This window comes from Canis lupus, chromosome 13 (genome assembly GCF_003254725.2).
Source record: "Canis lupus dingo isolate Sandy chromosome 13, ASM325472v2, whole genome shotgun sequence".
Taxonomy (NCBI): domain Eukaryota; kingdom Metazoa; phylum Chordata; class Mammalia; order Carnivora; family Canidae; genus Canis; species Canis lupus.
In genome coordinates, this window is record NC_064255.1 from 47,961,141 (window position 1) to 47,986,972 (window position 25,832).

At 38.7% G+C, this 25,832-nt stretch overlaps 2 long non-coding RNA genes across 2 annotated transcripts in view; one reads left to right on the forward strand and one right to left on the reverse strand.

The window, feature by feature from the left end:
* Window positions 1–25,832, reverse strand: part of LOC112652225 (uncharacterized) — a 122,321-nt gene that overhangs the window by 48,282 nt on the left and 48,207 nt on the right. The window lies entirely within an intron of this gene.
* LOC125752359 (uncharacterized) lies at window positions 7,729–12,650 on the forward strand. Its single transcript, XR_007401708.1, has 2 exons — window positions 7,729–8,190; window positions 12,391–12,650. It is a non-coding gene; the product is annotated as an uncharacterized LOC125752359 (long non-coding RNA).

Here is a 25,832-nt window from a genome sequence, read left to right on the forward strand (position 1 = left end):
TTACGGTGATACTGAGTCTCTGATTCTTCAAAATGAATTGTGTCTTGCTAAGTCTTTTTCCTTACATGTATCCCTCTGGTAGGCCTTCAAACCTAAATGTTTCACCAATACTAACAGCTTTAACATAGAATTTAGAAATGCCCTCTCTAAGTCTGTCTTTGAAAAAAAAAATTAAATTATCACCCTCATTCTTCAAGCATTTCTGGAAAGCAACCCTATTTAAACCAAAGCGAAGAATCAGTAGCTTAGGTCGATAAAATAGCCTTGAGTCACTTTTATGTTCTAGTTTAGACTGCCCTTATCTTTTGTTTGGATAAGCTTCTTACCTGGCCTCCCTGTCCACAACTTCTTCTCATCAACTCATCCTTTTCACTGCTGCCAGAAGGATGTTTGCAAAACATAGCTTTGTTCGGGTCACCCCCCACACACACACACACCCACACACACCCCCTCAGAAATCCTTAATGGCTCTCTCTTGCCTATAGAATGAACATCCAGGACCTTCCAAAGTCCAACAACAGCTTACCCCTTTTATCTCAACACCTTAAATCTACCCATACAACCTTCATTCCAAGCTCAACTGACCATTTGCTGAATACGCCATGCGTTTTCGGGCCTTGCTATTGGGTTCATCCAATTTCTTCACCCTAGATGGCCCTACTTCCCATTCTTCATCTACCAAATCCAACTCATCCTTCAAGACACAAATTAAGTTTCACCCTTCTATAAAACCACCTCAGAGATTCCCGATGAAACTAATTATTCTTTTTCTGTGTTCCCACTAATAAACACTTATATTCTTTATGTTTCTGTAATGGTTGGTGTTATAATGGTATCTTTGTGGCTAGTCCAGAAGCTCTCTGAAAGCAGGTCCCATAAATTTATTATTCATATTTGTTTCTGCACAGTGGTGAGCCCAGGGTCCTGCACAAAGTAGGAGACTAATAAGTAAAGAATGAAGGAATGAAAAAAATGAATGAATGAGTAAGTACATGACATAGTATAGTCAGTGAACCATCAGCAGTTTCTTAATCAATGGAATGAGACAGCTGAAGTTTATGAATTGGAACACTTGGCTCAGTCCCTTTAGAACTAAGGGTGCAAAGAGATGCACTTAACTGAAAACATACATTTTGCTCAAAATAAGGCAAAGGTATCTCCTGGTGAAGATGATGGTTCATCCTGATGGTTGGGCCCATTAAATATTTCTCCTTTTTTGCTTCTAGCCTTGCACTGTGGTTGCCCTTGGCCCAGTTTGCTCAATGCCCAGCAGATGGGAGGTGCCCAGCCCCTGCCAGGACCCGAAGCCCAATCAGCAGTGCCTCTCAGACTAAGAGCTTCTGTGTTTAAGACTTAGGGTTTTCCACAACAGGTCAGGATCCCAGTGCTAGGTGCCAATGCAGCAGCAGCATAGCCAGGAGAAATACTGGACAGAAATGAAGGAATCAGGAAGATGACAGAAAGCATGGAAGGAAACCAGAGTGGGCAGAGGGCAGATGGTAGAGGCTAATGGAGATTCTTTTGTCAGGCCTTATGGGCTGGGGAAAGTTCCACTTGAAGTTGACTCCTGTACCTGGCTCCTAAGCACACTCCTGTGATCCCTGGTGACTCCTGACAAGCCAAGAACTCGGATCCTAGCTTAAGCCAAGTTCTCTGGTGCTAGAATCAAATGTATTTTTTTAAAGATTTTACTTATTTATTCATGAGAGACACACAGAAATAAGCAGAGACACAGGCAGAGGGAGAAGCAGGCTCCATGCACGGATCTCGATGTGGGACTCGATTCCAGGACCCCGGGATCATGCCCTGAGCCGAAGGCAGATGCTCAACCACTGAGCCATCCAGGCATCCCAGAACCAAATGTACTTAAAACCAGAGGGAAATTAAGTTCTAATTTCTAGAACTTAACTACTTACCACATACCTCTGTGATGTGAGTGAGTGTTGGTGAGCAAAAAGGGGGTTGAAAAGAAAGCTAGAGAAATGGAACACCTTTATCTCCCTTATCATGCCAACATATTGTGAATGCTTTCAGCAGTATTTATTTTAGCAATCTTAAAATTGGTGTGACATAAGAGAGGATTTCCAACAAGACAATGCCAAGTGAAATCATGACCATATTAAGATGTGTATAGGCAGGGCATTCTTATTATCCCTATGGCACCATGGATAAAAAGCTTAGCCCCTCTCCCAGTTAACCAATCTGAGTGTAAAAGGGGAAGGGTAACTTTTGTTCTAGATTGCAGAATTTTGACTATATGTATGTAATTGAATTAACAAGAAATGAACACCTTATTGAACAGCTTCATGGCTCCCTGATTATGAAGGAGTGACCATTTCTGCTTCTTCAAAACAGGCCTGGAAAATAGATTCTCATGAGGCAGCAGAGAGGAAGACGAGTAACAGAACTAATGATCAAAGTATCTGGCTGCCTGTTTGGGGAAGCTCTCCAGGTTGTGTTTACCGACCCCCTGCCTCTCTTCCTCCTAAACACAGAAGAAAAACAAAGTGGGATCCTGAAGTACATTTCAGAAGCCCCCACGCAAAATTCAGGATTAAAATCAGGGACATTAGAGCTATAGAAACAATTGAGTTACTAGGTTAAGATAGATGCTGACATAGAAGCGCAGGAAATGCCAGGGACCAGACCCACAATGTAAGGGGGAGAAAAACATAAGCCTCTTAAATGTTTTGACTGATTTTCCTCCAGAACCTTTCAGAGCTATAGTTATATCTTTAGATGAGTGTTCTCCCTCTAATTAAGGAAGACAAGTCATGTATAAAAATAACCATAGGAGGCAATAGGGGGAGGCTAGTTCTCTAAGATTTATGTGTACTATGTGTTTGATGCAAGAAGAGGGAGAGACCTTCCTGGCTAAGGGAGTGGAGATGACCTCATGGTGGGGAGAAGGAGGGCAAAAGGACTATGTCTTCAAGGATGTCGACAAGCAGAGATGAGAGTGAAGAGCATTCAAGGAGAAGAGAGCAATGTGAATAAAGACACAGAGGGAGTTCGGCTTGATTGAGGGGTAAGATTCAGAGTAAGGCAACAGTGGAATGGAAGGGTGAGCTGGGACCAAGTCGTGAAGGCCTTGAATGCAAAGCTGAATCTGTACTCAGTAAACACTCTGGGGTCATTGAAGGTTTATGGGCAGTAATGTGATCCAAGCTCTGATTTTTTTTTGATTGCTCAACTGTTTATTTCCCAGGTGAGAAGGCAGGGGATAGATGTGACCAGGCAAGAGAGCGAGAAAGAAAAGCCACTTGGGAAACTATTGCAATAATCTGGTGAAAGGGAATGATGATTTGAAACAGTGGAACAGAAACATCTGATGATGCCACTACTGACAATGATGGTCTGCAATAAGCAAAGAAGCCTTAAGTGGTGATTAAATCAAGCAGAACTGTCAGAATGAGCATCTGAAATAAATATGACAGTGAGACTTAAAATGTTTTTGCAGTTCATGGCACTAAAAGGCCAAGTCCACAGTGATTGGTCTTCTGAAAGGTTGACATGGCTATTAATGGAAAGGCCAAGTACCCACTGCTGTCAGGAAAACAGTTGTTCTGGAAGCCACAGGCCTGGAGCAGCATCTTCAAATATAAAATATGATAAATATATTAAGAAACAGATCATGACATAAAGAACTGTTCTAAAATTCATGGAAGGAGAAATATCAATGGGCTATAATATTTTTTAAAAAACTGAAACCTCACTAACTACAAAGAAAAAAAACAGATAGATAATATTTCTTACCTATCAGTTTTTCAAAGATTGTTAAAACCTTTTAATACTCAGGTTCAGGAGAGTGCAGAAATCATTTGGTAATAAGTAAAAAGAGTCTTAAACTTGCTCATGCTCTTTGGCTCAATAATTCCATTTCTAAAAATGGTGCTAAGGAACTGATTGTTGATATTTGTGAATATTGAGTTTATTACTGAAAATTGGAAATAACCCAAAAGTCCATAATTAGGGATGTCTTAAGTAAGTTTAGTTGCATCCATAAAGCAAAATACTATGTAGCCATTTAAAAGTATACTGTAAAACATGATGTAGTAACTTGGAAATTGGCTCATTATATATTAACTGGAAGAACCATATATGAGCAAAACAATATATGAAATATAATGCCTTATTTTAAAGATTTTATTTATTTGTTTATTTATTTTGGAGAGAGAGGGTGAGTGCAAGCAGGGGGTGGGGCAGAGAGAGAGAGACAAGCAGACTCCTCCTTGAGCACGGAGCCTGACTCGGGGCTCGATCCCACCACCCTGAGATCGTGACCTGAGCTGAAATCAAGAATCTGATGCTGAACCAACTGAGTCACCCAGGGGCCCCAAAATACAACACCATTCTTGAAAAATATATGATATAGGATTGAAAAACTATACTATATGCTACAGTTAACGATGCTTATCTCTGAAGGGTAAGGTAATCTTTTTTGTAGTTTTTTAATCTTTTTTGTAAAGTTTATATTTTTAAAATCTTTTTTTGTAAAATATCTATAACTTTTTAAACCTTTTTTGTAAAATTACTATAACAAACATCTACTACCATAATAAGAAAAACAGATATTTTTAAAACAGAGCTGGTTAATGAGCCTCGGCACTATAATTATTGTCACAAATATTTATTGAGCACCTACTATGGGCCAGTAGATCTAGGTGATAGGAAAGTGGGCAACATCCCTGTTCTCATGAGATTTGTGATCTAGAGGATTTCATTTTTATTCCTCATTTAAAGCGGGGAAGGTAAGTACCTTTGTAGCAAGACTCCTTCGGTTGCAACTAACAACTTACAGTTCAAATTGGCTTTGGCAGAAAAGAAAATCCAGCAGGTCACAAAACTGAAGCTCATGTATAATTATATTATTTGGAATCTTCAGAACTTGATATCTCATGAAATTGCAGCCTACTTTTCTTTGTGATTGCTCATTATTAGCCAGGCTTTCCTGATAGTGTAAAGATGGCTGTCAACAAATCCAGACTTATATCCAAAGTGCTCAACAACACAATGCAGAAATACAGATACTGTCTTTCCAATAGTTCAAAAGAAAAAAAAAAGGAAACAAAGAATAAAGTTCAATTGGTTTTGACAAGACTATGAGCCCATCCCTGAACTACTCACCACCACGGACTGAGGAATCTAATGCCATAGGGGGCCATTCCTAGGTCACATGGCCTCTGCTGAACAGAAACTAAGACATTTCCTCCAAGCAAAATCACAAGGCTGCTACCAAAAGAACAAGAAATGGAGGCTGAGGCAGTAAAACAACAGAGATGTCCACTATAGACTTATGGCAGAAGCACAGAAGCCTGATGGATAAGTTGGAGTCCTGTCTTCAAAGTATGAAACCTAATCCCCCCAAAAACAAGCTTCATTTGACACTGTATTTAATAATGTACACAGAGAATGTGAACATCACCAGGAAAATTTACTTTTAGACTCACATCAATCTAATTGTAGATATATTTTGAAGACATACTTACTTATATGTATGTTTTGCCACATACATATATGATCTCATACATATTATGGGTGAACAGAGAATCAATGATGTTAGAAATCGGCTTATTTGGCAGCCAATGTGAGGGCATCCAACGTCTTGCCACTACACAGCAGCTAGGCCAGGAACTCTGACTTACCTCTTCCCTTCCAGCATTTCTGCTGCAACTTGAGGACTCTATCCCATATAACTCCAGCCAACAATAATTTTTCAGACTTTTAAGATTACACTGCGAATGAAGTACACTTGAAACTTTAATAGATCAGCTCATAAACACCTCATTTTTGCTCTGGCTAAAGATTAAACAGTCTCTATCCATAGGAATAGCTGGCTAATTAGCAACATACGTCCCCCATTTATCCCTAAGGCTCACTTCAAGTAAGTGCTTCCTTTATTAATTATTTTCCATAAGTATTTTAGCATTTCAAAGCTCACACTTAATACTAAGAAATCAGGCTTGCCAAATATATTCAGAGTAGAACATCTGTCATTTTATAAGTAGTTCTACCTTCTGCTCACCTGTCTCTCCATAACTGGGAATGAGATTCATGTTCGGTTCTAGGGCTTGGGTACATATGGAGGGTGCTGAGTTTGGGGGGAAAAGATCGAGGTCTAGTAATTTGGATTCAGGTGCAAGATTAGAACTGGTCCAATAGTAAGTCTGACTTGATGCTGAGTGAATGAGTATAAGTCACTGCCTTTAATAACTTCCTTTCCACCTGTGCACTTGGTCAAAGACCCTATAAGCAGCTGTGTCTACGATTCCACAGCTCAGGGACTTCCTTCAGGTTCCACCTCCCATTCTTTACTTTGAACCCCATTGTTTTGGTCTGGTTTCCCTGGTTCCTTCCTGTTTCCTTGAATCTGGATTTCCCCTCTTTGCCTATTCCCTTTAGGTTGATAACTGGGTTGCCTGGCTTGCTTCACTCCACTTTGGACCTGCAAAAATAAGCTCTACAGCCTGTGGCCAGTCCTTTCTACCCTTCCCCATACCAAGCCAGAATCATTCCAGCTAGGCTGGGAGTCTTTGTCCAGTGGCCTGACCCTTGCTTGTCTGAGAAGAGAGACTGGAAACTGAATTCTCTTGAATAGAGCTTCTGGAGTCCATTTAGTCTAAGGTAAAGATTAAATATAGGATGGGTCAGGAACTCAGTGACATATACTAATTGAGCACTTCTTATAAGCCAGGTACTACTCTAGATGCTGGAGATATATCAGGGAACAAAACAAAGTCTCTGATTTCATGGAGTTTGTAATAGAGGGTGGAAAGGACAGAAATATAAGCAACTAGACAAAATAATTATAACTACAAGTCAAGTTAGGCTTGTGCTATAACGAAAATAAAGCAGGGTGGTATAGACAGATTCTAGGGTAGTCAGGGAAGACCTCTTGAGGAGAGATATGGGTGACAAGGAAAGATATGATATGAGGAGACATGTGAGCGACAAGACCTCTTGAGGAGAGATATGAGAAACTGGCATCAGGAAGATTTGAGGAAAAGGGTTTTGAAGGAGAGAAAGAAACAGATATAAAGTCCCTGGGGCAGGAATGAGCTTGGCATCTTCCAGAGATGGAAAAAAGACCAGCGGGGCTGGAGTCCAGACACAAAGCTATAATCAACAAATAAATGATTTGCTTTAAACATGAAAGGGGGCTCAAAAAGTCAGCTTAAGAATGTGCCAATTTTTCTTCACAATTCACCCAGGATTGCAACATAAATGTGATGCATACTTGTATATGTTTGTGTGGGCACAAATCTTATTGGCAGCTCTAGTAAATAAATGTAGGACCAGTTGGGGTCTCCTTGACGCCTATCACAACTGTGAACACAGCCTCTGATAACACTGTTTTGTCACTTTTCACTCCCACCAGCAATGAAGACAGATAAATGGCTTCCTGACAAATGGCCCCACTCTCCAAGGCCCAGGGCTCTGAAGGAAGGAGACTTGCAGGAGACATGAGCCTTGGAACATTTCTCAGGGTGGACTCTTTGAAGGGTTCATGGCCATGAGCCCTCTGAGTCTGCGCCAGAAGGAGCCACTGCATTATTTCTTCTGAAAAATTAGATTTTGCTTGCAGCTCATTAAAATTTCAAAAGGCTTATGGAATGGATTCCAGACTAACTATGTACTGTTGTGATTTGCAACAGAAAATACCTGCTCATAGAAATAATAGGGATCTAAAATGAAAAATACTTTATGTTTTGCCTATGTCTAGCCACAGGGCCCTAGAGAAGGTAAAAATACATCATTTCTGGGGGGTGGATTTCCACCTAAGTCATATGCTTCCGAGGGAAAACAGCTGTAGAGGATTGAATAATGTCCCCCCAAAATTTGTGTGCATCCAGAACTTTAGAATGTGACCCTATTTGGAAATAGAGTCTTTGCCGATATAATTACTCAAGATGAGGTCATACTGGATCAGGATGGGTTCTCAATCCAATGACTGGTGTCTTTATAAGAGAAAAGAGAAGAGATTCAGACACAGACACAGATGCACAGGGAAGGAAGCCACGTGAAGATGGAAGAAAGGATCAGAATGATGTAGCTACAAAGCAAGGAAAGTGAAGGACTGTTGGGAATCATCGGAATCTAGAAGAAGCAAGAAAAGATTCTTTCCTAGAGCCTTCAGAGGGACTGCAGTCCTGCCAACACCTTGATTTCACACTTCTAGCCTCCAGAACTGTAAGTGAATAAATTTCTATGATTTCAAGCCACCCAGTTTGTAGTGATTTGTTACTGTGCTGCCAGGAAGCTGAAACAACAGCCATGGGTGCCTTTGCTCTGGCACCAGGAGAGAGAAAATCTCCCAGGTGATGAGAATCAACTGTACCTACATCAGCAAAGAAGAAAACTGAGTGGTTATTTGAGCAGTTATTTGAGGAATTTGTTCAATGACAGCCTGGGGATAGGGACTTGGGTTATATGGGGTTAAAGTTGGGGCTTTGCAATCAGAATGTCCGTGTTGGGTCTTCACTCTGTCATTGACCTTGTACAGGTTACTAACCTCTAAGCCTCAGCTTTTCCTAGATAGAATGGGGACTTGCCTCTCAAAGCAACTGAGATTCAGGAGGAAAAACCTCTGTGAAGAGCTTAGCAAGTGCCTCTCCCATAGTAAGCCCCCAGTGAACGGTGGTTATATTATTACGCCTCCTCCGTTTTCAGAAATGCTTCCTACCTCTGGAGGAAGGAATGAGTGGTTATATTCAAATGTGCTTTCTATCGTCAGCTACCATTCAGCACGATTAGTCTATAAACCAAAAGCAATTCTGAATGAGACAGCCTTGTTCAGCAGCAAGTTCAGCCCCAAAAAAAACATATTTTTAAACAATTTCTTGCCAGTCCCAAGATATAAATTCCCCCCCGCAAAAAAAAATGTGTTTTAAGGACCATGGTATCTTCAACAACAATATTTATTGGGAGTTCATCCTATGCCAGGCACTTCCCAAATGTTTTTCAGTCAGACCTACAACTCTGCAAACTAGGCTCTATAATCCTGTCTTACCGATGAGGAAGCTGAAGCTCAGAGAAGCTTCTGACTGAGGATTCCAGACTGCAAATGAAAGTTGAGCATGACAACAGTGTTGGGGAAAGGAATGAGGGAGGCAAGGATGTTGTCACAGATACTTTCTAGAAGGTAGAAGAAAAGTGACTGGAGGGCTGGGACTAGGCATCAGGAGGCCTGCCCTAGTTCTAGTCTGGGCTGCACCATCACCCGGCTGAGTGAAGTGCTGTTTCTCTCTGGGCCTCAGTATCCTTCTGTGAAGTGAGGAATGTGGTCTAGGTGATCTCTAACAGTGTTTTCAGCTATTAATCAAAATTAAAACAATTTTAATTCAAACGTATAAAGTCAAAATGTTATGATACGCAGCGTCATGAATTTTAGTGAATCTTTGTCAGCAATGTGAGGTGGAAAGAGCTCTGAAGATGCTGAGGTTGAAAATTTCCAAACAAATTCATAATATTGACAATACGGCATTGTAATTTTGGTTTTGATTATGCTGATCCAACTCCTTTATTTCTATAGTTAGCACGTATCAAAACAAAAGCGGGGGCATTTTTCACTAAAATCATATTTTTTTTCTTTTTATGTAGGAAAGTCTGAGTAATAGCAAAATAAAAATAATAATGTTTCATATTTAAATAGTATCTTTGATCTGAAGTCTTCCTGTGTAGTATTTTTATAAGACATGCGTGTTATTATTTTTGTTTTGGTAGGTCACATTAAAGTGCTAGGATGTCTAGACCCCTGGTATTACAAGAGCTCTTCAAAGTAAAACAATGGCATCTCATAATAAACTCAGCCTTTTGCTTCAATTGTACCTTACATCCAGGAAGTGCTGCAACTTTTAGTTTTAAAAATTGCCATTTCATCACTCTCTAGGTAGAATAAATTTTAATGGTAGTTTTAAAAATTGCCATTTCATCACTCTCTAGGTAGAAGAAATTTTAATGGTAGTTTTAAAAATTGCCATTGCCATGCACGCTCTAGGTAGAAAACTAGAAACAAGAAAGATTCTAGAGAATTCAGATACATGTGACATTTATCAGTAATGGTAGCAAGCATTTATTAGGTGTCTACACTGTCCCAGGCATCATTCTAAGCACCTTACAAGTGTTAACTCATTTAAACCTCACAACCCTAGGAGGTTCATGTGACATCTTCTTTTACAGATAAGGATACTGAGGCACAGAGAAGGGAGTAACAGGGCTGAAGGGCTGGCTGCTAGTCAGTCACAAAACTGGGACTCAGCTCCGGCATCTGGCTCCAGAGCCCATAGTCATCGCCTCCTTCCACCCTCTTGGAAGGATACTGAGGCTCATGGAAGTTTAGTGACTTGAACACCTGCCCCTATCATATACTCACTACCCTATGGTGACAATCCATCAGCTTGTCTCTCTGAGAGGAACGAAATAGCTCTCTATCAATATCGTTGACTGGTTCCATGAACTTGCATCGTTCTTCATCTTTAGTGAGTCCCAAGCTGAAGACTCCACTAGACCACATTAACCTCCTGCATCCTGTAGTAAACGCTTCAGCTGTCAGATACTTGATCCACATGTCTTATTAAAATATACAGCAAAAAAAAAAGAGCAAAGTTCATGCTAGTCTTTATTTCTGAGAACACTGACTTTCACATCAAATATTTCATCTCTTTCCACTATATAATCCAATCACTTCCAAAACCCTATGATTACTTTCATTGTATATTCATGCATTGCAAGAAATTTAAAAAAAAAAAAAAACTACCTGAGGAAACCTTCACTATTGGGTCAGATCCACTCTGAAACGTTTATTGCTGTTTTTTATTCCTTGGAATTACTCTAGGCCACAGTGGTTAAAATTGCTATCATCTGTGAAACATTTTAAATCCCTCGACTCAGAAGCACACTGGTCAAACTTGATTTTTAGTGAGTTATTTTACCAGACATTACCGTCCTCCTACAATGTCAACTCTCACTCAGGGGAAACAGACTTCTACTCTCCCCCCCAGGGGAAGGTAGAGCGACCTTTGAAGCTGATAAAACTGCAACTAAGGAGCAATGATAATGACTGTTCCAGAATCACTCTTCATAAAACTTGTACACACAGAGTTTAGCAGGAAAGCAAGCTTCTGGATTATTTAACTTTATAAAATTTATTTATAAAGTCAGAAGTGTTCCAGAATCACTCTTCATAAAACTTGTACACACAGAGTTTAGCAGGAAAGCAAGCTTCTGGATTATTTAACTTTATAAAATTTATTTGATCTTTTCTTTCTTTATTCCATGTCTTGCTCTACAACAGACCATAGCTCATATTTTTTTAAGGTATGCTGCTTAACAATTTTTATCTTCCAAAGCGACAGATTCATTCTATAGCTAGCTAAAGGCAATGTTTTCCTCATATTCCTGGCTTCTCTCCATTTTTTGTATCAGGTAAGACCTTAGATCCAAAATAACATAAATGTTCCTTCCAACAAAACCCCTCTCCTACTACCTCTAGCCAATTTCCTAGGAACCTCTTTAAAGGAGTCCAGAAATCAAATTCAGAACTATCTCACATCACCACACATACACACACACATACACACACACCACACAAAACAAAACAAAAAAAAAAGAGGGTTATTTAGTGTATGGAAATTGGCTTTATCTTTCATGCATTTGCTTCTTTTATTTAAGGAATCCTTACGGCCTACCATCTCCCCATCTGCCAAAAAGGGCTGACATCAGTTTGAAGCAATCAAAGTTATCAAGGGATGTGAGGGAAGGAGGGCATGACAGTGGTGGGGGTGGGGGTGACACACAGATTCGCAGAGCCGGGCCATGTCATAAGCATTCTTTCCAGAGGAAACCAGGCCAAAAGGCTGATAAACCCCAATCTCTTTTCACAGCTTGCCTTTGGAGCCCCTTAATGCAACTCCCTCATTTGTTCATCAGCACTTTATGAGAAAATAAACAAAAACATGGTCTGTTTCCTCATTGTCAGCACATCAGAACACTTCCTGCTCAGAAAGGCCACTATCCCACTCTAAGAGTCAGGGGTCCTCTCTCTATTTTGCCTCAACTTTTTAAGTTCATTTGCTAAGCTGAATTCCAAGGCCCTAATCAAATCTGAAAGTCCACCCACCCACCCAAACTCTGGATGGGTTAGATGTCCTAGACTCCAATTCTCTGCAGAGCAGGAGGCTCCTCTAGAAAGACCAGGAGTGAGTTACACTGAAGCCATGGGGGTCACTTCCTTTTTCTCCATTCTTATGTTACTTTAAAAAAATGTTTTCAAGAGGCCGAGGAAAAGGAGAAACACTTAAAATAATCAGCTATTCACCAAATTGCCAGTTTTATAAGGTAACACAAATTTGCTAATTGTTGTAACATTTTCAAATCAATAAATCTTTCCAGATTTTTCACTAAACCCAACTGGAAGAAAAAGGAGAAGGAAGAGGAAAAAAAGGAGGAGGAGGAGGAGGAGGAGGAGGAGAAAGAGAAGAAGAAGAAGAAGAAGAAGAAGAAGAAGAAGAAGAAGAAGAAGAAGAAGAAGAAGGAGGAGGAGGAGGAGGAGGAGAAAAGAAGAAGAAGAAAGGAAGAAGAAGAAGAAGAAGAAAAAGAAGAAGGAGGAGGAGAAGGAGAAGAAGGAGGAGGAGAAAAGAAGAAGAAGAAAGAAGAAGAAGAAGAAGAAGAAGAAGAAGAAGAAGAAGAAGAAGAAGAAGAAGAAAAGAGTAGTAGGAGGAGGAGGGGAGGGGGAGGAGGGGAAGGAGGAGGAGGGGAAGAGGAGGAGGAGGAGGAGAAGAAGAAGGGAAGAGGGGAAGAGGAGGGGGAGGAAGAGGAAGAAAAGGAAGGAAGGAATAGTCATAGCAAATGTAAGAGGTGGAGGAGAAGGAGGAGGAGGGGGAGGAGGAAGGAATAGTCATAGGAAATGTAAGAGCCGGAGGGTCATGACTCCTATGTTTAAATTGCCAACTGGCTCACCAGTGCCCCATGATAAACCAAGCATTGCTATCTCCCTTCTTGAGAAGATGTGAATGTTGAAGAGGGACCCAGTAGACACAGTCTAGCTAGAGAGTGCATAGTCAAGATTTTGGATGGATGTTGGAATGTTTCAACAACTCAGAAGTACAGTGGACTCCCATCATGCCAACTTCTAGGAGTCTGGTATTTAAAATACATGAATCCTGGGCACCTGGGTGGCTCAGTCAGTTAAGCATCTGCCTTCAGCTCAGATCATGATCTCAGGGGTCCTGGGATCCAGCCCCGAGTCAGGCTCCCTGTTCAGCAGCGAATCTGCTTCTCCTTCTCCCTCTCCCCTCCCCCCTGCTCGTGCTGTAGCTCAAATAAATAAATGAAATCTTATAAAAGCACAAACACACAAATAGTATGGAACTGCAGTTAAAGGCATAGGCTCGGAAGCCTGACTTGGGTTTAGAGCGTAACCCCAACACATGCTATATCTGAGAACTTAAACAAGTTCCTTAAACTCTCTAAGCCTCCAGATCTGCTTCAGAGGATGGTTATGACAGTTAAGTGCATGGAATGAGCAGAGGTCTGTGCCTTTGAGCTCAGGAAATGTTAGCTGTTAAATCTCGGATGACATTAGGAGATTCCAACATTTCTTACACTGTGCAGATTATGAGCATAATCCTAAGGGGCTGTTTTTTATTTTAAAAATAAAAATAAAATAAAATTTAAATTAAAAAAAATTTAAAAGAGAAAGTATACACACCATGGAAACCTACTTGACCATATTTGTTGAGGAGTAGAGTTCAGTATAAGTTGCCTCTGTCTCAGACCCCCTATGCAATAGTGTCTCTATTACAATGAAACAAAGCCCTTATTTAGAAACAAAGCAACTCCTGGCATGAGCCTAGGGCTCTAACATACTTTGGAACCAAAATCCTAGGGAAATGAGTGAACATTGCCACCAACTGCGTAACCATGTGATTTTGGGCAAGGCCCTTATCCTGCCATCGGTCTCATTAAAAAAAAAAAAAAGGAGAAGAAGAAGAGGAGTTGTGCAACAGATATCAGAGATATTTAAATGCCATTCACCCTAACATTCTATGATTCTATTTAATGCCAAGAACAGTCTGAAGTAGAATAAAACCAGATAATGAAAGCAATAGCCCCCAAGCTGACACAGTCTAGGTTAGACAATATAATACTGGATCACTTAGACTCCTATGAATATGCTATTGTTGAAAGTCTTTTAGTCTTGTCTCCCCAACTACATGAGCATCTCTTTGAAGACAAAGATCATGCATCATTCCTCTTCCTCTTTGTCCTCTGCCCAGCACTGAACACCTAGTAGCCATCAGGAATGTGCATGAGTAGAGTCTAATTCCATAAGCCATGCACATTCATCCGTATTATGATTTTATAGTCATGCTGGGCAGACTATAGGTGGATCAATCACAGCAAATTAACCCAAAATAGGCATCAATGAGAAAAGCCGGGCATGTGACTCTATAAAGCATAGTTCTATCCTTTTATTCATTCACAAAAATTTAGTTAATAACTAAGATGTGCCAGACACTGTGCCAGATGTTAGGGGTGCTCTACTCCACCATTACAACCCGGGAGGTCTTCACTTGGGTAATGTATAAGTCACAAATGTGTACCAACAGAGCATAACTGGAAACCAAACTGGGTTAGCCACCCTTTTTTTAAATCTCCAAGCCATGCCTCCCCTTGCAGATGAAGGGGCTTCACAGTTCACCTCTGGAGTTTTACTAGTATTTTATCAAGTCAGCAGGTATGGTGTTATTCGTCTTTTTAAAAAATGCATTTATAGAGTTTTGTCCCATCTGAAACCTAGTATTTATCAACAATATTTTGACCTCTCTTAAAACAGAACTATTATACTGTGGACTGGTGACTCCTATTCCCAGAAGCCTTGCGAACTTAACGTTTCCTGCTGCTGTGTTTCTGGTCTTAAGTATGTCAGCAAAATACTCCACGGTCTGTAGATTATCTGTAAACCAACTGACAAGCATCCACAGCAGACCATGCGCAGACGTTTCTTTGCCCCTATCACGGTTCTCAGATGATGTTGTGAAAAGTAAAAGTTCATCAGATGCTGGCGGGGTTCAGGGTAGACCCGCACTGTGAATTCCTAAGGCTGAAAGGCCATTTGCAATTCATCACTCCTCCAGCTTATCAGCCACAGAGTGACTTTCCTCCATTTAAATAGCAGCCTGCTTCCCTCCTATGGCTCCATCCCAGTTGCCAAGGTTCTCTAAATGCTAATCAGGAGATAGAGAACATTCTGTGATCTTGTAAAGTGCTCACCCAGCAATTTGGTAAAAACAGAGTGTAAACATCATGCCTGGATACCTGCATTTGTTGGTCAAGGATCAATGCAGAAATGAGCACCACAGAGGTTGTGCCTGCCACCACAAAGGAAAATGGAATATTCAGATGTTTTTCTAGAAATTTCAGATGTCTTCAAAATAATAATAATAATAATAAAGCTAGTTCACTTATATCATTGGTTATTTGTGCAAAAAAAAATGGAGGAGAGAATTGAAATTATAAAGCTCACAGATCTAAAGCCCATATGTAGAGACATAACCCGATTCTATGAAAAATATTTGAGATAGGAATATATAAACATTTCCAAACAATGTGAATAATGGCATCTGGGTGCTTAGTTAGCAAGTAAGAGAATCAACAATATTAGACTTGACAGTCTTTTTTAGAAAGTTGCTGTGGTTTCATGGATAGAAAAATCAACTTGGAATTGAGTGGCCTTTCTTTAATTCAATAAGTGTTTACAGAGGGCCTTCCCAGCTTCACCACAAATACAATGAGTGAACATCATAAAGCCATACCTCATCCCTACAGTTTACTTTGTCAAGTCTTCCACGAATAGGTCCAGGTCCAGTGGGTTTTTCAAGGCTCCCAGTCATCAGTAGTACTTATAAGAAATATACGAGATAATTAACCACCAGATTACTTAACTTGAAGCTACTACAGAATTTCATGTGATGACTTTTAAAGAATCACCTGCTAATTTTAGATATACCCAGATTGTTACAGGATCTCAGAGCTAGAAGCATCCTCAGGAGGTCACATAATGGAAGAAAATTTGGCAAAGATCCATATATAAGTAAATCCATCTAGATAGAACAATTCATGTTCAGCGTTAATCAAGTAGGGGATCTTAAAGGACCTGACTGTGCAGAAATCAACATAAGATGGCTCCCAGAGGGAAACAACAAAGATAAGATGTTGAGCCAGGATTACAAAATCAAAGTTAACCTCAAAACCATCGGAGAAATGTATCCCCTTGAGATGCTGGTAATTTCAGTCCAGCATAACTTCTTTTGAATTTTTATTCATTAATGTCAAGCCTGGTTTTAATATTAATTGCTAAGGGTCAAGTTCAGATGCAAAAAAGCATAGGCAGGCAAGTAGATACAACCTGACGTGTTTATCTTTTCAGCGCACACTTTCTGCTGCAGGCGTGTGCCAGATGTAGCAGCAGCTGTAGGAAGTTGTTTATCTACCCTATTGACCTTTGTGAAGTGTTAGGAGATGGTAAAAATCATGTTTTTAAATTATAGGCGTCTCCTTTCAAACTAGCATCTTCTTAGTATCAGTCAAAACACATCAATAAAGACCTAAGAAGGTCAAGAAGATATGATTGTGTCCCAATGATATCTGTAAAAACATAGTTTTATGGTTATTTACGATGCCACAAGGGTTCCCTGCTTATTTCCAAATTCACTTCATCCATTCAGCATGCAGTAAATATTTATTGCAGTTCTACTGTGTGCAAGGCACAATTAAAATGTGCAAATCAGATGAATACTAATACCTGTAACACATGTGTCTTGCCTGAATTTTTACACACGTCAGTTGTGCTTTGCAAATTTACCCTTTAAATTTTTCAAGTCTACTAATAGTCTCAGGGTGAGAGATGGTTCAAAATTTTGAGACACACTTATTAAGAAACATTATGGTGGGGAGGGGGCAGTTCACAGACAAATGTAAAAATTCCAGAGGCAAATGTCACATCCTTCTTGCAGAGAAGAGAGCTTTGACCAAGATTTAGAGCCACACAACTTCTGTGTTGATGGGTCATCACTCAGGTCTATAGGGATTACACTAAATGCAAGTGGGATTGATCTATCAATCCCTCATGAGAAATTATCACTCATGAGAAATAATAACAATGTCATTAGCTAAGTTTCCAAAACAACTCAGTTCCTGCTTGAAAGTCAATCCTTCAGAAGCATGCTAAGACTTGCTTTTGTTATGACATTTGGATTAAGTCACCAGGTTCATTTGGTCTTTCTCTGTCAACGTCAATGTCCTCTGGGGAAACCAGTGTGGTGATATCAAAAAAACAAAGAGAAACAAGTCAGGGTCTCCAAAGAGAAAGGCACAAACAGTAATTATTTTTAAGATGCTCGGTTTCTCATTTTGGTCTAGGAAAATTCAGAAAACACTATCTTTCTTTCCCCAAAATTCAGCTCACAACCAAAATCAGAATGTATTCTCAGACACTTTGAATCATTTTTATGAATTTACTAAAATTCTCCTAACCTGATAAAATAGGTATAAACTTGGACATTCACACTCAGCTATATTTAGACACATTGACTATGTGTATATGATTCAGTTATACAGGCATAGATGGACTCTAAGTAAAATGACTGAAACAAAATTTTATTTCTCTTTGAGATGTATGTTCATTCATTGTGTGCATTCACGTGTGTACACATAAGTGTGCGTACATGCTTACATAGGTATGTTTGCTGGGAATACACGGATTGATAGATGTTGCCCTTGCCTTCCAGGAGCTCTTAATCTAGTAGTTGCATTTAGAGCCATTCGCTTGGCAAGATTTTCTCTGGCAATCTTTGTTTATAGAGTAAAAGGAGGCCATTTGTGCACTGTGCAGTGATAATGGTATAAGATTTTGAATTTTCAGCTTCCATAACTGGCTCTCTTGTTTTCCCTTCAGTATGTAACCTGAAATTAGCCTTCACACCCTTGGAACCTCCACTTTTCACTATCATATCAACTTGCCTTAGAGAGATGACATCAGTCGTTCAAAACAACAATCTCTGGGCATTCTGTGGCAACAACAACCTGTTCGACTGATTTTCCAGTCATACAAATTGCATATACTCAGGCTGAAGGAATGACTGTGGCAAGACTAAAAGAAACATGAAAATAATTCTGAAAATATTCTCAGATGCCAAAAAACGAGACAATCATTCAATCATTCAATAAATATGACCTAGATATCTGCTTGGTGCTAGCTGTTATGACAGAAAATTACTTCCAAATGTCCTCCTCACTCACTTTAGAGCCATAGTGAATCATGATGACCAAGTCTTGGCCATGGTCAGAAAAAAAAACAGCCCAAATCCCCTGCCTAAGACTTTTTTGCAAAGATTCCTGTGAGAATGTGTTGACGGGGAGGAGGGAGGGAATTGAGTGCTACTGAAGGCAAAAATATGTGTATTATTGGAAAGATATATGGACTATTCATATGGTGTTATATACATAAATATAAAGTGATTTTAGAAAAAAAAAAGCATGAATGGTCCCCATAACACCAAAAGCATAGCCAACAATAACAACAAAAATAGATAAACTGGGCTGCATTAAAATTGAAAACATCTGTGCCAAAGGAGATAATCAACAGAGCAAAAAGGCAAGTTGCGGACTAGAAGGAAATATTTGCAAATCATATATCTGATAAGAGGTTAATATCCAGGATATATACATAAAGAAATCATATAACTCAACAACGACAAAAACAATTTAAAAATGGGCCAAGAACTCAAGTGGACATTTCTCCAAAGAAAACATACAAATGGCCAATAAGTACATGAAAAGATGTTCAACATCACTAATCATTAGAGTAATGTAAGTAAAAAAGCTACCATTTTATACCCACTAGGATGACCACTATCAAACAAGCAGAAAATAACAAAGGTTGGCAAGGATGTGTAGAAACTGGAAATTCTGTGCACTGTTAGTGGGAATGTAAGGTGGAATATCCACTATTGAAAACAGTATGGTAGCTTCTCAAAAAAATTAAACATAGAACTACCATATGATCCAGCAATTCCACTTCTGGATGTAGATCAATAAGAATTAAGAGTAGGGCTCAGAGATATTTGCACATATATGATTATAGCATTATTATTCACAATAGCCAAGAGGTGGAAGCCACTTAAATGTCTATTGATAGATGAATGGATAAATAAATGTGGTAATATGTACAATGGGATATTATCTAGCCTTAGAAAGGAAGGAAATTCTGATACATCCTATAACATGGATGAACCTTGAGGACATTGTGCCAAGTGAAATAAAACCAGGCACAAAAGACAAATAGTATATGATTCCACTTATGTGAGGTATCTAGAGTAGCCAAACTTGTAGAGACAGAAAGTAGAATGGTGGTTCCTAGGAGAAACAAACTAGGAATCATTGTTTAATGGATATAAAGTTCATTTTTTGAAAGATGAAGAGTTCTGGAAATCTGTTTCACAACAATGTGAGTATACTTAAGACTACTGAACTGTGCACTTAAAAATGGCTGAGATTTTAAGTTTTATATTATATCTATTTTACAATTAAAAATAATAAGGATAAGTAAATGGTCCCAATGCAATTTTAGAAAGTTGATTTCTTTAAACAAATACTGTTCTCAATGTTTTTAAAAATCTACAATATTTCATCTGGAGTCAGACAAAGGGCCATCACCACAAAGGTATATAGACTTTAAAATCTGAGACAAGGTCAGCAAGACTTTCTCCTTTTAATTGATAACAGCAAGAAAAACACACAACAGAAGGGATGACTTTAAGACTTTGGGAACAATTGGTAATTGTATTAGTCAAAGTTCATCAATGAAACAGAACCAATAGGATATATGTAGAGACAGATTTATTTCAAGGAATTGGTTCCCATGAGCATAGGGGCTGGCATGTCTAAAATCTATAGGGCAAAGTGAAGACTGGAAATTCATGCAGGAGTTGATGTTGCAGTCTTGAGTCCAAATGCTAGAAACATAGGCAGGATTTCCATGTTGCAGTCTAGAGGCAGAATTCTTTCCCATTCAGGGACCTCAGTCTATGCTGCTGAGGCCTTCAAATGATTAGCTGAGGCCCACCCACCTAATGGAGAGTAATCTGCTTTATTCAAAGTCTACTGGTATAATATGTTAATCTCATTAAACAATACCTTCAAAGCAGGATCATCGATTGGTATTTGAGAAAAAAATTGGTACCACAGCCTAGCTAAATTGACATAAAATGAACCATCACAATAATGATACAAATTTCCTTTTAAACTATTTGTATTTGTAGAAGTGAATTTCTAATCCAAATAGTCATCTTGGGAAGTTATAAATTTATTCTACTGCTGCTTTCTTTGTTCTCTTTAGGAAAGTCTCTTTTTGTGCCAGTCACAGAACCAGTCTTAAACTAAAAAAAAAAAAAAAAAAAAAAAAATTAATACCTTGGATAATAGCCAAAATGCTATAATTGGGTTTATTTAGTCAACTCATTAAAATAACTTTGTTCCAAAGACTTTAGGCCCATTTTTAAAAATAAAATTCACTTTCAAAGTTAAAAATTTACCACCTTTGATACTGGCACAAAAATTAGACACATAGAACTGAAAGCTCAGAAATAAACCCATAATTATATGGCCAATTAATCTACAACAAAAGAGGCAATAATATACAATGGAAAAGAGTCTCTTCAACAAATGATGTCAGGCAAACTGGACAGCTACATGCAAAAGAATGAAACTGGACCACTTTCTTACAGCATACAGAAAAATGAACTCAAAATGGATTAAAGACCTAAATGTGAGACCTGAAACCATAAAAATCCTAGAAGGGAGCACAGGCAGTAATTTCTCTGACATCAGCCATAGAAACATTTTTCTAGATACGTCTTCTGAAGGGAAACAAAAGCAAAAATAAATCATTGGGACTACATCAAAATAAAAAGTTTCTTCACAGCAAAGGAAACAAGCCTCAAAACAAAAGGACAACCTATTCAATGGGAAAAGATGTTTGCCAATGACATATCCAATAAGAGGTTAATATTCAAAATAGATAAAGAACGTATACAATGGAACACACACAAAAAAATGATCCAATTTAAAACTTTGCAGAAGATATGAACAGGTATTTCTCCAAAGAAGACATACAGATGGCTAACAGACATATGAAAAGATGCCAACATCACTAACCAGCAAGGAAATACAAATCAAAACCACAATGAGATATCACCTCACATCTGTCAGAATGGCTAAAATAAAAAACTCAAGAAATAACAGGTGTGTTGGCAAGAATGTGGAGAAAAAGGAGCCTGTGTGCTTTGGTGGGAATGCAAACTGGCTATAGCTACTGTGGAAAACAGTATGAAGGTTCCTCAAAAAAATTAAAAATAGAATTGCCGTATGATCTAGTAATTTCACTAGTGGGTATTTACCTCAAAGAACACAAAACGCTAATTGGAAAAGGTACATGCATCCCTAAGTTTATCAATGTTTTATTTATAATAGCCAAAATATGAAATCAGCCCAACTGTCCATCAATAAATAAATGGACAAAGATGTGGTATATACATGCATTGGAATATTATTCAGCCATAAAAAAGAATGAGATCTTGCCATTTGCAACAACATGTATTGATCTAGAGGGCTTATTGCTAAGTAAAATAAGTCAGAGAAAGACAAATACCATACAATTTCACTCATATGTGGAATATAAGAAACAAAGATTTTCTTAAAAAGAGACAAATAAGAAAACGGACTTTTACATATAGAGAAAAAATTGGCAGTTACAAGAGGGAATGGGTGAAATAAATGAAGGGGATTAAGAATACACTTAGAAGAGCACTGAGTAATGTACAGAATTGTTGAATCACTATATTGTACACTTGAAACTAATATAATACAATTTGTTAATTATACTTGAAATGAATACACACATGCATAAATATATACACACACAAACACTAAAAACAAAAAAAAATTACTACCTTTGAGAATCTTTAAAACATGTGTCACCAACACCATTGCACAGGTGGTATTTCAAAAACGGATTCAAATATCAGTATTACCGGATTTCACATAGTACTCCCAAAGGTAAAAATCTTTCAGGAATTGTCCTCTCTCTTCTATATGAATACACAGTGGCCATTAATAGTTAAATTTTTGAGCTAAGTTGTTAACTATGAAGTTACAGAATTGGGAATTGTGATGTGAAGGAATATTATAATGACAAATATAAAAGATCCCAGTCACATTGTTGATGATAAGGAAAAGATAGCTACAAGAATCTGATTAAATATAGTATTAAAATAAATGAATAAATAAATTACAGTATTAAACTGGTTGGAATACTGTGCAGCTGTCTATAATGTTACAGGCAGGGACAGGAAATGCACAGTTTTCAGGCAGTGAAACTCCTAAAATTTGTATGCAACATTTTGTGTGCGTGTTCACTTTTCTAAGGCAAGAGAGCATAACTTTGATACATGTTATAATCCAAAAATAGTTAGGAAACCACATAGCAGAAGAATATTTAATGCAATGGAAAAATGTTCAAGTTATATTGCTGAGTAAAAAGACAAGACATAAGATAAAATGGATGGTACAGTGTATTTAAAATATTTTTATGTATGCTTAGTAAATAATGATGGAAAAAGTACACACCAAAATATTAGCAGGAAAAACCTGTGAGTAATGAGATTGTAAGTAGTTTTTTGTTGTCTTATTTTGCTTTGTTGTTAGCTTATCTGTACTTTGTTTTCTACAATATGTCCTGCTTTTACAGAGAAGAAAAAATAATAAAACTTTAAGTTGAAAATGGCACGTAAAAGAATGATTTGTCTCTTTGTCATCAACACAATTCAGGCTACATGAGTTCTGGTGCTAGTCAACTGATCTCTGTATTAATAATATCTATAATAGCAATTATAAGGGTAATAATAAGGACCATATAACAACCTATGCAAATGGTCCCTCTATTAATTGACTGGGCCTCATATGTGTCTTATCATAAATCAGTTAGCTGGAATTTGGGTTTAGAAATTAGTTTAGTGTGAATGTAGATGACATGAATCAATCTCCCTTGGTTAGTTCATCCATGACTGGGAAGAAAATCAAATTTCTCACCTTGCAAATTTAAAAATCCGTATGATTGTATCTTCATTAATTTATCATGATCCCTCAAACTTGACAAAGACATGAGATTACTACATAAAATAATAGCAGTCTCGGGGGATCCCTGGGTGGCTCAGCGGTTTAGCACCTGCCTTCGGGGCAGGGCGCGATCCTGGAGTCCCGGGATCGAGTCCCACGTCGGGCTCCCGGCATGGAGCCTGCTTCTCCCTCCTCCTGTGTCTCTGCCTCTCTCTCTCTCTCTCTATGTCTATCATAAATAAATAAATAAATAAATCTTTAAAAAAAAATAGCAGTCTCCTCCCCCAAAAAACTAGATTCATGGATAGATTGTCTCCATTGTTAAAGTGTTTGTCTTCTTCTTATAGCTTTTCCTTAAAATATTGGTATTATCACATACTGCTGGAAAATATTAGCAGCTGACAAAATGAATGATAAAATAGCAAACAAATATTAATAAACAATTAATTCAATAGCTCATTGTTATTTTTTCACAGACAATAGTGTTTTCGATTCTGCATAATCTGGGGCCTACAGGAAATAGGACCTCCAGGAAGCAGAATTAGAAATATAATAAATGGATGTACTGGGGGAAATGCTTATGAAGGACAAAAGGGAGAAGGAGCAAGAGAAGGTTCAGGTCAAGAGAAACTCCAGACCATGTTTCTGATCTAACACCTACAACAGGAGAGAGGGAAAGAAGAAGGGCTCAGTAGCAAGAGCCTCAGACTTCAGTGACCTCTGTGAAAATCTCAGCCAGACTCTCAAGGAAGCTCAGAGTGAAGAGTGCCCACTGAGAAGTTCCACATTGAAACAGAAATAGCCCACCTCTAATACCTCCATCATGGCCAGTCATTAGCTGGGAGCAGTCTGGGGAGGACTTGGCTTTGGCATGAGTACTGGAGCTGATCACAAATATGCAACAGCTTATGGTTCACTGCTTTCTTCACAGCAGGTCCTGTCTTGAAGGGAGATCTGAGTGACATACCTGGATGACTGTCACAGGTTAATTTTTTTATTTCTTACATGTAGATTTATTTTTTGCTATTAAAATTGTTCTTAGTTCCTACATTGGAATTAACCATACCATTCTTTCCCCCATGTTCCAAAAAGAGCATAGTGTTCCTAATTGCAGTCTACAAAGACTATGATTTCCAGGTGTTCCCATTTTAACAATTTTGAGACCCATTTCTGCTTTGAAGTCAGAAGATTTGGACACCTTCATCATTTTCTACTTGCATTGCCTTGAGCAAGACACCTGACCTTGCTGAACCTCAATTTTCTTATCTGTAAACTGAGAATATCCATGCCTTACCCTTACCCCCAAAGGATTGTCTTAAAGATTAAATACAATATGTATGTGAAAATCTCTGGCATAGAAAAGGCACCTGATAACAGGTACTATTGCATCTAGCTTATCAACATTACCTTACTTTACCTGGACAAGTTATCTAATTCATAAGCCTCAATTTCCTCATCTATAAAACAGAGTAATGTGACTCCCTGCAGCACTGGGCTATTTAAATAATTAAATGAAATAATGTAAACAGAGCATTTATCCTCATATCTGACATGCCATAAGTCCTCAATGAATGCTACTGATTCAAACTATTTGCTATAACACATTCATTCATTTTAATTTTGAGGTTAGGACAAATTTGATTTATTATCTATTCTATGGCAATCTTAGTCTCATAAGAACTAATAATATCTCAATTGTTATTATTCTCAAATTGACATCTCCTTTGAAGTAAGTACACACAAATGCCAGTATTTGCCAAAGATCACCCAGTACTGTACAATAATAACTATTTAAGATAACTATTTTTAAAATTTTTTTTTTAATTTATGATAGTCACAGAGAGAGAGAGAGAGTCAGAGACATAGGCAGAGGGAGAAGCAGGCTCCATGCACCGGGAGCCCGATGCGGGATCGAGTCTCCAGGATCGCGCCCCGGGCCAAAGGCAGGCGCTAAACCGCTGCGCCACCCAGGGATCCCTAAGATAACTATTAATAACTAGTTAACTGGGATCCCTGGGTGGCTCAGCGGTTTGGCGCCTGCCTTTGGCCCGGGGCGCGATCCTGGAGAGCCGGGATCGAATCCCGCATCGGGCTCCCGGTGCATGGAGCCTGCTTCTCCCTCTGCCTGTGTCTCTGCCTCTCTCTCTCTCTCTCTCTCTCTCTGTGTGTGTGACTATCATAAATAAGTAAAAATTAAAAAAAATAACTAGTTAACTATTTCTGCTAGGTATTTTTTCAGTTTCAAAGCTTTAGCTGGACATTTAAAGTGTAAATTGAATTCATCTTTCCATCTTCTGTTCATCCACCAATTTTGCCCCTGATAGTTTATCACTTGAAACTTCATAGAGTTAGGGGCAAGGAAATATTGAGGGGGGGATGGTTTAAAATAAGGAAAGACTATAGAAATATATAATCTATATCCATTCATCTGTCAATGGACATCTGGGCTCTTTCCATATTTTACAATGGAATATTAGACAGCCATCCAAAAAATGAAATCTTGGGATGCATGGGTGGCTCAGCAGTTGAGCATCTGCCTTTGGTTCAGGGTGTGATCCTGGAGTTCCAGGATCGAGTCTCACATCGGGCTCCCTGCATGGAGCCTGCTTCTCCCTCTGCCTGGGTCTCTGCCTTTCTCTGTGTCTCTGATGAATAAA